General features: G+C 48.6%; 1 protein-coding gene across 3 annotated transcripts in view; it reads right to left on the bottom strand.

Annotated features, from left to right (window-relative positions):
- The window catches only part of PDZD4 (PDZ domain containing 4), a 391,499-nt gene that overhangs the window by 117,143 nt on the left and 258,577 nt on the right, over nucleotides 1–15,779 (bottom strand). The window contains exon 1 of one of the 3 annotated variants that reach the window (XM_085629777.1): nucleotides 13,530–13,662. The exons of the other annotated variants lie outside the window; for them this stretch is intronic. The gene's annotated coding sequence lies outside the window, so the exon portion shown is untranslated. Of the gene's footprint in view, nucleotides 1–13,529; nucleotides 13,663–15,779 lie in introns of those variants that run through there. 3 annotated transcript variants of the gene reach the window in all.

Genomic DNA, 15,779 nt, shown 5'->3' with positions numbered 1-15,779 from the left:
ATTTAATGGGATAGTACCTGCACATCTCACCACTGCTGCAATCTATTTAATGGGAGAGTACCTGCACATCACAGCACTGCTGCAATCTATTTAAGGGGAGAGTACCTGCACTTCTCCCCACTGCTGCAATCTATTTAATGGGAGAGTACCTGCACATCTCAGCACTGCTGCAATCTATTTAATGGGAGAGTACCTGCACATCTCACCACTGCTGCAATATATTCAATGGGAGAGTACCTGCACATCTCAGCACTGCTGCAATCTATTTAATGGGAGAGTACCTGCACTTCTCACCACTTCTGCAATATAATCAATGGGAAAGTAGCTGCATATCTCAGCACTGCTGCAATCTATTTAAGGGGAGAGTACCTGCACATCTCAGCACTGCTGCAATCTATTTAATAGGAGAGTACCTGCACATCCCAGCACTGCTGCAATATATTCAATGGGAGAGTACCTGCACATCTCAGCACTGCTGCAATCTATTTAATAGGAGAGTACCTGCACATCTCAGCACTGCTGCAATCTATTTATTGGGATAGTACCTGCACATCTCACCACTGCTGCAATCTATTTAATGGGAGAGTACCTGCACATCTCAGCACTGCTGCAATCTATTTAAGGGGAGAGTACCTGCACATCTCAGCACTGCTGCAATCTATTTAATGGGAGAGTACCTGCACATCTCAGCACTGCTGCAATATATTTAATGGGAGAGTACCTGCACATCTCAGCACTGCTGCAATCTATTTAATAGGAGAGTACATGCACTGCTCACCACTTCTGCAATCTATTTAATGGGATAGTACCTGCACATCTCACCACTGCTGCAATCTATTTAATGGGAGAGTATCATCACATATCAGCACTGCTGCAATATATTTAATAGGAGAGTACCTGTACATGTCAACACTGCTGCAATACATTTAATGGGATAGTACCTGCACATCTCACCACTGCTGCAATCTATTTAATGGGAGACTACCATCACATCTCAGCACTGCTGCAATATATTTAATAGGAGAGTACCTGCACATCTCAGCACTGCTGCAATCTATTTAATGGGATAGTACCTGCACATCTCACCACTGCTGCAATCTATTTAATGGGAGAGTACCTGCACATCTCAGCACTGCTGCAATCTATTTAAGGGGAGAGTACCTGCACATGTCAGCACTGCTGCAATCTATTTAATGGGAGAGTACCTGCACATCTCAGCACTGCTGCAATATATTTAATGGGAGAGTACCTGCACATCTCAGCACTGCTGCAATCTATTTAATAGGAGAGTACCTGCACATCTCAGCACTGCTGCAATCTATTTAATAGGAGAGTACCTGCACATCTCAGCACTGCTGCAATCTATTTAATGGGATAGTACCTGCACATCTCACCACTGCTGCAATCTATTTAATGGGAGAGTATCATCACATCTCACCACTGCTGCAATATATTTAATAGGAGAGTACCTGTACATGTCAACACTGCTGCAATACATTTAATGGGAGAGTACCATCACATCTCAGCACTGCTGCAATATATTTAATGGGAGAGAACCATCACATCTCAGCACTGCTGCAATATATTTATTAGGAGAGTACCTGCACTTCTCACCACTTCTGCAATATATTTCATGGGAGAGTATTGGCACTTTTCAGCAATGCTACAGATGTTTAATGGAATAGTACCTGCACATCTCAGCACTGATGCAATATATTTAATGGGAGAGTATCGGCACTTCTCAGCATTGCTACAGTATGTTTAATGTGAGAGTACCTGCACATCTCAGCACTGCTGCAATATATTTGAGCAACAACAGGAAACTCCGCTCCGCAGACCTCTCCCTGGCCACCGTCCCACGCATCCGTAGAACCACAGCCGGAGGCAGATCCTTCTCCCACCGCGCCGCCAAGACCTGGAACACCCTCCCCCTCAACCTACCACAAACGGAAGACATTCTAACCTTCAGGAGACGACTCAAGACCTGGCTGTTCGACCAGTAGCAACAGCCCCCCCCCCCCCCCCACTCCCCACCCTCAGCGCCTTGAAACCCTTGCGGGTAAGTAGTGCGCTTTACAAATTATTTGATTTGATTTGATTTGATGGGAGAGTATCGGCACTTCTCAGCACTGCTACAGTATGTTTAATGGGAGAGTACCTGCACATCTCAGCACTGCTGCAATATATTTAATGGGAGAGTATTGGCACTTCTCAGCACTGCTACAGTATGTTTAAAGGGAGAGTACCGGCACATCTCAGCACTGCTGCAATATATTTCATGGGAGAGTATTTTCACTTCTCAGCACTGCTCCAGTATGTTTAATGGGAGAGTACCTGCACATCTCAGCACTGCTGCAATATATTTAATGAGAGAGTATTGCCACTTCTCAGCACTGCTACAGTATGTTTAATGGGAGAGTACCGGCACATCTCAGCACTGCTGCAATATATTTAATGGGAGAGTATTGGGACTTCTCAGCACTGCTCCAGTATGTTTAATGGGAGAGTACCTGCACATCTCAGCACTGCTGCAATATATTTAATGGGAGAGTATTGCCACTTCTCAGCACTGCTCCAGTATGTTTAATGGGAGAGTACCTGCACATCTCAGCACTGCTGCAATATATTTAATGGGAGAGTACCTGCACATCTCAGCACTGCTGCAATATATTTAATGGGAGAGTATTGGCACTTCTCAGCACTGCTACAGTATGTTTAATGGGAGAGTATTGGCACTTTTCAGCACTGCTACAGTATGTTTAATGGGAGAGTACCTGCACGTCTCAGCACTGCTGCAATATATTTAATGGGAGAGTACCTGCACGTCTCAGCACAGCTGCAATATATTTAATGGGAGAGTATCAACACTTCTCAGGAGCAAACAGGTACTTTGCGACAAGAAGTACCTGCACTTCAATATTTCCTTGTAAAGGACTGTGCCGCACTGCTGGCTGATACATGTTATTCAAGTGGCAGATGACATCACAGCTCAGTGGGTTTGTGTCAACGCAAAGGAAAAAACACAACCCAGCTACAAGTCAAAGAAAGCCAGCTTTATGAAACTATACATTGACAAAGAATGCTTCTATTAACACATTATCACTTACATGACTTGGTATGGACTCGAAGGACCAGATGGGCAAAAATATTGTTAAACCAGGAGGCCTGAATAATCAGGCGGTTCTTAAAAGCTTAAAATTAATGCAAAATGAATTCAAATGTGTTAACACAGTGAGAACATGTTGAATCGGATGATGGTGGAGAAAATGGGCACAAGGACATCTGTTTCCACGTCTAGTTCAAGTGGAGCTTGCCATTGGTGAGGAGAGGTGACAGGATAGTGCCAACAGGAAGGAGGGGTTGAAGGGGGGGTTGGGGAAGTGTTAAAAAGTGGGCAATTAACATCTCATGAATCACAAGTTACATATAAAGTCTAATTAAAGGTTACAAAGTGGCCTGACAGGGAAGTTGAGGCTGTTGGCTGGGGGGAGGTGGTGTAGGGGGGGGGGGGGCAAGCGAAACAAATCCTGATTTGGAGGGGGAGATGAAAAACGAGCACTGGCAATGCCAACGGGTCTGGGCTTTAAAGGAACATTGCATGGTAATGTGAAGCATTACAGCTAAATATCATGGGAATAGACACGCATTTATGTGGAAGCAAAGAACTGTGAATAATAATGGTGTATGTGAAAAGGTCAGGGGACAGTTGCACTGTCAAGCCAGACCTAATCATGCATGTAGGCTCATGACTGCCCTCCTCCCATCTGTGCTGCTGTCAGAGAGAAACACTGTGAATCCTCTAGTTATCTAAGACACATTTATGAGCATCTCGGTGCCCGTCTGTGCCCCTGAAGGTTCAAGCTTACAGCAGGATAAACCAACCGCATGATCACGCCTGCGTTGAGGGCGGGCACTTGTTTGTGGAAGCACACAACTTCAGCCCAATCAAAAGTGTCCTCCTGGCTCCCAACATGTGGGCGGAGCCAAAGCCCCTCTCTGGCAATGCTCACATAATTGTCTGGCGACAGCTGCGCTGGGAAGCCCGACCATACAGACCAAAGATGGAAGGAGATCGAGGTGAGGAAAGATTTGGGTGGGTCATAAGATGTCCTCCCCCAGTGAAAATGAGCGAATTAGACAAAACTATTTAAAACAGGCTGAGAGAATTGATATTTTCAAGGGAAACACAGGTGTGGTCCTCCCCGTTCACACCATCTCCATTTTGGCAGAGTAGGGGTCCATGAAGTCGAGACCTCCATAACTGTCCTGTGACTATGTCACAATCAAGCGCAATCACTGGACCCCAGGAGCACCACCTGATGATGTCCCTCACGCATCTGGGCGGCTGTGACACGCACATTACACACTGGCTCTGCGAGAACCTGTGTGAGGGGCAGTTCTACCTCTTTCATGCCTTAACGGGTTATTTAGACTTTACCAGGCGGTCTACGGTCTGCCACATGATGGACCTCAAGCAACGCTGTCGCATAGCAAGCCCTACAATCGCCTCCTTGAGGAGCACACATAAGGTCACCGAGTGACAAAAAGTGCTCTTCCATGAGCTGTTCTGAAACCAGAGGTAGGCCTTGACCACAAGTGTGACCTGGTGGGAGGACTCTTCGATCCTATGATCAGCTCCTCCTCTGCAAACCTAAGAAGTGTCCTACATCAAGCATGCGTGGAGGAGCCAGGGTGCGTATAGCGCCTATGAAAACACCATCACATGTTTGACAGAAGTCATAATCCACCCACACCAGGACAGGGCTAAGAATAACTCTCCAACCACCTATTAGACATGGGATTGAAGAAGTACAGAGATCACCACTGACACAGACAAGATATTATCCAGGGGTGAGATAAAGCTGCAGGCAGTGTCTGGTGGTGAATGAAAGAGGCATGAGGTGGAATCAAGAGTAGGCATTCTTGGGATTCATGAGATAAAGGGCAGGAGTGTCTGGTAGTGAATGGAAGAGGCATGAGGTGGAATCAAGTGTAGACATCCTTGGAATTCATGAGATAAAGGGGCAGGGAGTGTCTGGTGGTGGATGGAAGAGGCATGAGGTGGAATCAAGTGTAGACATCCTTGGCATTCATGAGATAAAGGGGCAGGGAGTGTCTGGCCGTGGATGGAAGAGGCATGAGGTGGAATCAAGTGTAGACATCCTTGGCATTCATGAGATAAAGGGGCAGGGAGTGTCTGGCCGTGGATGGAAGAGGCATGAGGTGGAATCAAGAGTAGACATCCTTGGGATTCATGAGATAAAGGGGCAGGAAGTGTCTGGTGGTGGATGGAAGAGGCATGAGGTGGAATCAAGTGTAGACATCCTTGGCATTCATGAGATAAAGCGGCAGGGAGTGTCTGGTGGTGGATGAAAGAGGCCTAAGGTGGACTCAAGTGTAGACATCCTTGGGATTCATGAGATAAAGGGGCAGGGAGTGTCTGGTGGTGGATGGAAGAGGCATGAGGTGGAATCAAGTGTAGACATCCTTGGGATTCATGAGATAAAGGGCAGGAGTGTCTGGTGGAGGATGACAGAGGCATGAGGTGGAATCAAGTGTAGACATCCTAGGCATTCATGAGATAAAGGGGCAGGGAGTGTCTGGTGGTGGATGGAAGAGGCATGAGGTGGAATCAAGAGTAGGCATTCTTGGGATTCATGAGATAAAGGGCAGGAGTGTCTGGTGGAGGATGACAGTGGCATGAGGTGGAATCAAGAGTAGGCATTCTTGGGATTCATGAGATAAAGGGGCAGGAGTGTCTGGTGGTGGATGAAAGAGGCACGAGGTGAAACCAAAACTACAAAGCGTTGGTGTATGGCATGAATATGTCTCCTTACAACTCATGTAAATACATTGCATGCCATCACAACGCGGTCGTTAGACCGCGTTGTTACAAAACGAACCAGTACATCGCAATTAATTACAACAACTTGCTGTAGGGGGCGCTCTGGACTTAGGAATAGTATTATTTGCTATTCCTACTCCAGTTTGTGCAACAGCAGGGAAGGTGTTGGATTGTAAATCCAACACCAGCACGCCCCCTACAGCAAATCGTTGAAACGACCTGCGATGTAATGGTACGCGTGGTAACAACGCGGTCGTTGTAACGACCGTGTTGTAAAGGTACTGCGTTGTGGAGACAGCATTGTAAATGTTGTTTCCCGTATGGCACCCTGAGCTTCGATAATTACAGTAGCAGGCTTCTGAACAAAACTTTGGGCTCCCATTCTTTTCTTTTACAAGCTAAGCTCACCAAACTAAATGCAGCCAACAAGGTCCCCATATCATATTTTCCAGATCATTTTCATAAAACGTCAAAGTATCAACGCAGAGGGACCTGCGAGATGTTCAATAAACACCTGATAGATCCCTCGGCACACAAGAGCTGGTGAAATTCACTCTCCCATTGAGCAATAATTCTCACAACAATGATCAGATAAGAAGTAATAATAATAAAAAACATTGTAAATTACACTCAAGAGGTCTGATAATACATCAACAGAAGCTTAGCTACAGTTAAAGAGAAAAAGCGCAGCATACGGCCAATTCAAGCAAGCCAATATCTACAGGTCTTACAGGACTCCGGAGTTCTGCTCCCGCTGTTCACCACCCAACAGTAGATTGTTGGCCACAACTTTCTCTCATTATTGTATTTAAACTTGTTTTGCTTTATATAAAAACAATAATTGGCCAAGTCAATAGGTCTGGCATTGGGCGCCAGCCATTTGGATTTGTCAATGTTTGTTTTGCTGTGTCATCGTTTTTGCAAAGCTTTCTTTTTTGGGGAAGTTGCCGGACACTCAATAATCTATAAAATTACACTGATTAAGAGCTAGTTTTCTTTTGGTCTCAAAAGCCATATTTTGCTGCAGCAGTCCTTGACACTAATGGGAACCGCTTAGTCTGTGGATGTGTTCCTTGTGAAAGAGCAGAAAGCTGTCACTCACAATGAAGTCAGCCAAAGGCTGAAGTGGGCTGACCCTTGCCCTATGCTATTGTGTGCAGAAGGAAAATGTGAATGGCACAACAACACACCAATGGGTGAAATCCACTATAAGTATATTATACATAGAAATGTAGTAAAATCAAATAGTCTTAGGTAACACCAGACCAATAAAAAAGGTGGGACTTAGAGAAAAGCTCAGCGGCCTCCGACGAGTGCTTCAGGGATGAGCAGAGGGCGGGAGATGGACAGCCTGTGTCCAACCTACGCGGAAAGAGGCAACCAGGTGAGGGCTCGTGAGGGAATCCTACACTGAAGCTTGCAGGTGAGTAATATTGAGCAGGAGAGGGTATCGAATGCTGCCGAGAGGTCCGAGAGGGACGCCCAGCCTTGATCGATGACCAGTTTACCACAAGCGCAAAATCAATTCTGCAAAGAGGACAAAATCCAGACGGAAGTGGGTCAAGCAGAGACTTACTTTAGAAAAAGATGACTGTTTGTGATTGATGTCCTTTTCTAATATTTTAATGAGAAACGGAAGAAGTGAGATGAGGCGGAAATTGCTAAAAATAGCAGGATGAGATGTTTGTAAGAAGGTGAAGGAGGAGGGACTGAGCTACAGAGGCTGGTAAGAGCTGGGCAGACTGAACCAATGGCGCGATGTAATATAATGTAAGGTGGATTTGTAGAGCGCTGCTTGTCACCTGTGAGGGTTTCAGAGCCGGACTGGGAACCAAAACCAGCCCTGGCAAACTTCTCGGCCGGCCGCCCCCCGCCCCGTGGGTTTGGGGGTGCCGCCAAGCTCTTTGCCAGGCCCGGTTTTCGGACGATTTTGTTACAGGGCCGATTTTGCAGCTATGCTACAAAAACGGCCCCCAGGGGCCCAAAACCAGCCCCCACCCGTGCAGCCCATCGGGGGATTGCCTGGAGCCCTCTACGGCCAGTCCGGCACTGGTGGGTATCCAGGCGCAATGGAGGATGGAGTCCAGACAGGAGTCAGTCTGGATCCTGAGTCAATGACGCAATATTATGTAAGGTGTATTTGTAGAGCGCTGCTTGTCACCTAAGAGGGTATCCAGGCGCAATGGAGGATGGAGTCCAGGCAGGAGTCAGGCAGGATCCTGAGTCAACGACGCAACATAATGTAAGGTGGATTTGTAGAGCGCTGCTTGTCACCTGAGAGGGTATCCAGGCGCAATGGAGGATGGAGTCCAGAAGGAGTCAGGCAGGATCCTGAGTCAACGACGCAACATAATGTAAGGTGGATTTGTAGAGCGCTGCTTGTCACCTGAGAGGGTATCCAGGCGCAATGGAGGATGGAGTCCAGACAGGAGTCAGGCAGGATCCTGAGTCAACGACGCAACATAATGTAAGGTGGATTTGTAGAGCGCTGCTTGTCACCTGAGAGGGTATCCAGGCGCAATGGAGGATGGAGTCCAGAAGGAGTCAGGCAGGATCCTGAGTCAACGACGCAATGTAATGTAAGGTGGATTTGTAGAGCGCTGCTTGTCACCTGAGAGGGTATCCAGGCGCAATGGAGGATGGGGTCCAGAAGGAGTCAGGCAGGATCCTGAGTCAACTACGCAAAATAATGTAAGGTGGATTTGTAGAGCGCTGCTTTTCACCTGTGAGGGTATCCAGGCGCAATGGAGGATGGAGTCCAGAAGGAGTCAGGCAGGATCCTGAGTCAACTACGCAAAATAATGTAAGGTGGATTTGTAGAGCGCTGCTTGTCACCTGAGAGGGTATCCAGGCGCAATGGAGGATGGAATCCAGACAGGAGTCAGGCAGGATCCTGAGTCAACGACGCAATGTAATGTAAGGTGGATTTGTAGAGCGCTGCTTGTCACCTAAGAGGGTATCCAGGCACAATGGAGGTTGGAGTCTAGACAGAAGTCAGGCAGGATCCTGAGTCAACGACACAATATAATGTAAGGTGGATTTGTAGAGCGCTGCTTGTCACGTGAGAGGGTATCCAGGAGCAATGGAGGATGGAGTCCAGAAGGAGTCAGGCAGGATCCTGAGTCAACGACGCAATGTAATGTAAGGTGGATTTGTAGAGCGCTGCTTGTCACCTGAGAGGGTATCCAGGCACAATGGAGGATGGAGTGAGGCAGGATCCTGAGTCAACGACGCGATATAATGTAAGGTGGATTTGTAGAGCGCTGCTTGTCACCTGTGAGGGTATCCAGGAATGGGGGATGGAGTCCAGACAGGAGTCAGGCAAGATCCTGAGTCAACGACGCAATGTAATGTAAGGTGGATTTGTAGAGCGCTGCTTGTCACCTAAGAGGGTATCCAGGCGCAATGGAGGATGGAGTCTAGACAGGAGTCAGGCAGGATCCTGAGTCAACGACGCAATATAATGTAAGGTGGATTTGTAGAGCGCTGCTTGTCACCTGAGAGGGTATCCAGGCACAATGGAGGATGGAGTCCAGACAGGAGTCAGGCAGGATCCTGAGTCAACGACGCAATATAATGTAAGGTGGATTTGTTGAGCGCTGCTTGTCACCTGAGAGGGTATCCAGGCACAATGGAGGATGGAGTCCAGAAGGAGTCAGGCAGGATCCTGAGTCAATGACGCAATGTAATGTAAGGTGGATTTGTAGAGCGCTGCTTGTCACCTGGGAGGATATCCAGGAATGGGGGATGGAGTCCAGGCAGGAGTCAGGCAGGATCCTGAGTCAACGACACAATATAATGTAAGGTGGATTTGTAGAGCGCTGCTTGTCACCTGAGAGGGTATCCAGGCGCAATGGAGGATGGAGTCCAGGCAGGAGTCAGGCAGGATCCTGAGTCAACTACGCAAAATAATGTAAGGTGGATTTGTAGAGCGCTGCTTGTCACCTGACAGGGTATCCAGGCACAATGGAGGATGGAGTCCAGACAGGAGTCAGGCAAGATCCTGAGTCAACGACGCAAAATAATGTAAGGTGGATTTGTAGAGCGCTGCTTGTCACCTGAGAGGGTATCCAGGCGCAATGGAGGATGGAGTCCAGACAGGAGTCAGGCAGGATCCTGAGTCAACGACGCAATATAATGTAAGGTGGATTTGTAGAGCGCTGCTTGTCACCTGAGAGGGTATCCAGGCGCAATGGAGGATGGAGTCCAGAAGGAGTGAGGCAGGATCCTGAGTCAATGACGCAATATAATGTAAGGTGGATTTGTAGAGCGCTGCTTGTCACCTGAGAGGGTATCCAGGCGCAATGGAGGATGGAGTCCAGGCAGGAGTCAGGCAAGATCCTGAGTCAACAGAGGAAGATTCACCTGCCTCGGGAGACAGGGTGAATGAGAGAAACGGGAGTCGTGGGAGTTGGGAGCCTTTTTGGCAATCCACTGGGGGCGAGTGAAGATTGCGGTACAGTGGCCTAGCTGGGCATTTTGCAGCCCGTGGTGGCCAAATGTAAGAGCTGGGGAAGGGGTGCTGGTGATTCGAGCGACGGCTGCAGGTAAGAGCGGGAGTGAAGGCCGCCGCCCCCAAACACATGCCGCCCCCCCCATCCCGCGCTATGCCACTGTTACGGTACACCCGCCTTGCCATGACAAGCTCCCTGTCAGCTTCACTCGGGAGTGATTGCGAATGGGGCCCACGCGCACTCATTTTTGGGTACCAGCACTTGTCTGACCTCATTAGACTTTGACACAGAGCAAGAGAGGTAAAAGCAGAAAAAGGAAGAGAAAGACAGAAACACAGTGACAAAGGCAGAAAGCAGAGATGAAAAAGAACCTGCAGGAGTGAGAGAGGGGCCGGGAGTGTGTGATGGTGGAAGAAAGAGGCGTGAGGTGGCATTAAGACCACACGTCCTAGATGTTCGTCAAGCCTGGCATTCAGCAGCACGTGGCGGGCTTCAGAGAAAAGCACTGGGCCCCGGCACTTCTCATTTTACAAGTTAAGCACTGGCTGCTCTTTGCAAGGGGGGCCTTCCAGGACCTGTGAAGTTGGTTGTTCATTGACCCTTGAATGTAGGGGACCACTGAATACATTTCGGGCCAGTGTTGGGGCGTCTATCCCAGCACAAGGCCTCTTGGGTAGAGTGTTGTCTCTGCTTCGCGCCACACCTGGGATTGAGTTTTCTGACTCGTCCAGCTCGGGGATGTTTACAGACTCCACTGGAGGACGTGAGCTAGTCCTTGGTGGTGGTGGAGAGACGCGGCCCACCCTCTATAAGGGGAGGTGGAAACGCCCAGGTATTCATATAGCGCACATTACAAGCATAGCGCCTGTTTCTAGGAGCCATCAATTGTTGACAGGTATTGCGATTGATGCCTGCGGCGGCGGGGCGAGGTCATTTGCCCAGGATAACACAACGAGGTGAAATGAGTTTGCCAGGATTAGAGAATAGACCTCCACAGATGCAAAGTTGGTAAATCAGCCGATAGACCACGGTGTGGATGACTTCCCAGGTGGGGGGGGGGGGGGGGGGGGGGGGGGAGGGCGGGGGATGCAGGTCATGCGCGGATGCGCCAGAACCACTCCCAAACAAAGGACAGTACAAGCAGAACAAAAATAGACACGAGTCACCCAGAAAACTACACTGAACCCACAAACTTCACAGAACTCACAACCAAACGTGTCTCCTTTGCCTCAGTTCCTGCTAGGGGATGTTTTACATCGTGATACACAAATATATCCTACAAGCTGCCCCCAACCAAAGGTAAAGGGGTGCACATCAAGAGTGAGGGTGCAAGGCCTGTAGAGAGACAGCCACAGAAAGTCATAACGAGAGAGAGACAAAAGGAGAAGAAGGGTAAGAGAGTGTGATAAAAGAAGGGTGGAAGGGAGAGAGAGAGAGCAAGAGAGAGAGAGACAGAAAGACAAAAGGGAGAGGAAGGGTAAGAGAGTGTGAGAAAGGAAGGGTGGGAGGGAGAGAGCGAGAGAGCAAGAGAGAGAGAGACAGATAGACAAAAGGGAGAGGAATCGTAAGAGAGTGCGAGTAAAGAAGGATGGAAAGGGGAGAGAGAGAGCAAGAGAGAGAGATAGAGAGAGGCTAAAAGGAGAGGAAGGGTAAGAGAGTGTGAGAATAGAAAGGTGGGAGAGAGAATGACAAAAGGGAGAGGAAAGTGGGAGAAAACAAGGATGGGAGAGAGAGAGCAAGAGAGAGGGGCGAGAAAGGGGAGAAGAAAGGAGGGGAGAGAGAAGGCAGAATTACTTCCATGCACAGCTGTTTCATCGTCTTTAGTTGTCCAGGGGTTACAATAACTGAGAAGTCTCGCATTATGCAATTGAACAATGTTACTTTTACTTCTCTGAAAGTAAAATACTCTCCCACTTTGAGGATCCCCCCGTGCACCCCGCTAACTCTGGAGATGTTCCCACGTCTACCTTGTAAATGGACCTCACCCTGCCCTCGGTGGGAGTGTCTCTCCCACCGTTTCCGGTTGGTTATGCCCACAAAGAGGTCTGTTTGCTTGTGCGCGCGGCCTAAAATGGCATTCCTAACACGAGCAAGGAATGCCCGCTCCTGGATCTGGGAAGAGCAGCCGTGTTGGTAAAGACACTTCCGGTCCCTCCTCACTTCCGTCTCCTTCTTTTAGGATCGATCACATATTGGAAATGATCCCAAGTCCATCAAGCCTGGGGTCTATCTGGTCACACAAAACATGACCTGGAGGTAATCTTGTGAAACCGCCTCTTGTGAATTGCAACTGTGATTTCATAGTCGTAAAATAGACTATTTGCGGAAGTAAGTTACATTCATTCAAGGTCCGCCCCAGAGAGTAGAACCTCTGAGGGACGCAGATAGAGAAGCCATTCACTGGACGCCACCTTTGCCCCTAGAACCAGCCTCCCCTTCAAGGTACAACTTGGAGCAGACGGTACTACAGACAGTGAGATACCCCTGGCCACCCGTAGGTGGCGCTGATGCAGAGCGTAAACACACTGCAGCACTTGCTAAACAGAGGTGTAAGATTGGGTGCCAGCAGGTTCGCAGATGGTCCCCGGTGATGGGTGGGGGGCAGTGTCTCCCCCCCTCCCTCCGCCGCTGCACGGCATTAGTAGGCAGGAATGCTTGAAAACATGGCAGTAATTAGTAAAGAAACAGGTTTATTGTAGTGTCTGCCACATTCCAAAGAAAGGTGTGGATGGCTCTGTTTACACTCATTTCCATATAATAGGGGATTTATTTGGAGGGAATGAAACTGGAGTATACATTAACACTTCACTCCCCCTGAAGGTTACACTTGTTACAAAGGGGCACCTCCTTGGAGAGCAGAGGCAAGCTGCTTCTGTGGGTGGCGCAAACCAGCGCTGGAGGCCCACCAGCAGCATTTGGTTTACCAGCCCTGGGCACACACAGGCCACGCTACTAGGGACTAACAAGTAAACCAAATAAGCCAACCATGGATATACCAATTCACATGTCATATTTACACAGGGAGCATTCGCGCTGTGGCACTGAATGGCAGTGGCACAGCGCCCAGAGCATCTAATACCAGCAAAAACAGAGGAGACAACAGCGAAAAAAGGAAGGGAGACCCACGCCAATGGTGACAGGTCTAACAATCAGTTTGCTAGTTTTGAAAATACACACATTTTCATCCCAAATGCACACTATAAAATGTGGTATACATCTATTAATTTTACCAAGCAAAAGCTGGTCTGCAGACAGGAGAGCTACTTACAGGTCGCTGGCGAGCGACCGGGAGCTCACAAGGTCCTCGTTGGAGAAGCCTGCATTAGAAGCGAAGGACGAGCGTCATAGCCTGGAAAGAGGTGGCTCTGAAGATCTCTGCTGGGCGCCAGCCATCCCTGCAGACTCCATGATGGATGCAGGAGCCCTGCAGGGAAGACAGGGCAGGGCACCCCTCATTAAGGAACACCTGCTGGTATGGTCTGATGGGGGCGGGGCATGCACAACACCATCAACAAATGACAAGCTGCTGGAGGCAGGTCCACTTTCACACAGGTTTTATGCCTGAAAAGTCGCTGGTGCTGTGTTTATGTCAATCCGCTCCTCATTTTATCGTTCTGACAGACCCTGTATGTTTCCTTGGGCATGAGGCCTGTATCACAAGTCTCCTGGCATGTGCTCTTCAATGACGTCGGCTGCTCACCAATAGAGTGAAGTACTTTGTCTTGAGACACCAGGGTGACAAAGCGGCGGCCATTTTGACCTGCCTGGTGGACTGCCCCAGGGCCAGGCCTTGCCCCTCCTCGGTGCTAGAAGTGGGATGGAAAAGGGGGTGTCTCTGACAGGGCGGTGGCCAAAGAGCTGCAGCTTTCCAAGATGCGTGGCCTCTCTGACTGAGGGTGTGGCTTCAAACATACACATTATAACCCCATGCTTCATACAACATGACACATGGGAAGTCTGTTGTGCCTCGGTGAGCTTTCTTCTGTTGCATCCAAATGTATTGCCCAGCTTCAAACATACACCTGAGACAAGCCAGACCTATTGGTTGTACAATGCTGGCTAGCTGCCTAAGATAACCCACAACAATCAGTTTTGTTTAATTAAAATGGAAAATATTTTATTTTTGAGAATAATATGCTCTCAATTAAACATTACTGGGGCTTATGGAAGTGTTGGAGTTCCTGGGAGTGTCTGAACCTCTCCTGTTCACCCCTCATATCACTCTCATCTACAATCTCTCCTTCCACAACACACTTACGGCCTTTTTAACCTAACATCTCCCTGAAATCCTCCGTCTGCTTATCTCACACTCGTCTCCTTCCTCTTCATCACTGTCCTTTCACTCTGTCCTACTGCATATACTTCCCAGCATCACCTCCCCTTCCCCACATTTCCGCTCTTTACAGACACGACTCACACGAATCTCTCTGTCCTCATCTGTAAAAACAGCATTGGCCTTATTACGATGTCGGGCGGACGAAAGGAAATGCCCGACCTCAGGTTGGCGGTCTCGACCGCAGTATTTTGATGCGACCGCCCACGGTGCAGTTGCAAATCTCCATTTCTCAATGGAAGCTTGTGCGGCGGGCGGAAAAGGCCCGCAGCACAAGCTTCCATTGAGAAATGGAGGTTTTGGAACATCCCTGCATGCGGTGCCTGCCACATGGTGCATGGATGTTTTGGGGGGCACTTTAGGTGTTACTACAAACAAGAAATGATAATTGACTTGCAGGTTACAGATTAAAGACTGAAAAACACTCAAAGACCTTTGACCCCATAACCCTAAACTCTGACCCAATCTTCTACACAGTCTTTATTGCACTTTCAACAGTGCCTGATAAATGACGCATTGCTCTACTCACTTGTGAATGTAGGTGTATTCGTGGCAAACGTACTCTTAGTAGAGAGCGTGCTTGTATCATTCGCCCCTAAGACCTCTGTGTGTTCGAGGCTGATTGGATTTCCAGCACCCGTTGTCCAATCAGGTTACAATCCACTGTGTGCTAAAACCATAAACATTAAACACAAGGGGGTTTTTAACTGAACTCCTTCAAGTTACTAATTCCATTGTGTCCTGAGTGAACCTTTCACCTTTCTCTTACCACCACAAGATTTTGGCCTAAACGGTTCTTTCAGCAAGTACAGCTGTGTGCTTTCTGCTGGTCAAACAGGAGGGGTTTGGGACCAGGAGCCGTTATTTAAATAGGTCCTGCATACAGGACTCCTAGTTAACTGTGCTACAAGGGGTCTGCAGTTCCTGGGGGATCGGGGAAGGCAGGTCTTTCTTCATGATGCCCTCACACACCCCGAAGGCTGTCATGCTTTATCATTGGGCTTTGCTCCTCATTGGGCCGGCGCTGCAATGCCCAACGGGCTCACCGTAAACAGGGCTCTTTGGCGGAGATCTTTTTGAAGAAGCCGTGGGGTGCGTGCAGGTGTGAGGGCAAGGGTAGTGCACGGGTGGTGTGTATTTAAAATAA

This window comes from Triturus cristatus, chromosome 10, assembly GCF_964204655.1.
Source record: "Triturus cristatus chromosome 10, aTriCri1.1, whole genome shotgun sequence".
In the NCBI taxonomy this organism is placed as follows: domain Eukaryota; kingdom Metazoa; phylum Chordata; class Amphibia; order Caudata; family Salamandridae; genus Triturus; species Triturus cristatus.
This window is presented reverse-complemented; position numbering and strand designations above follow the sequence as displayed.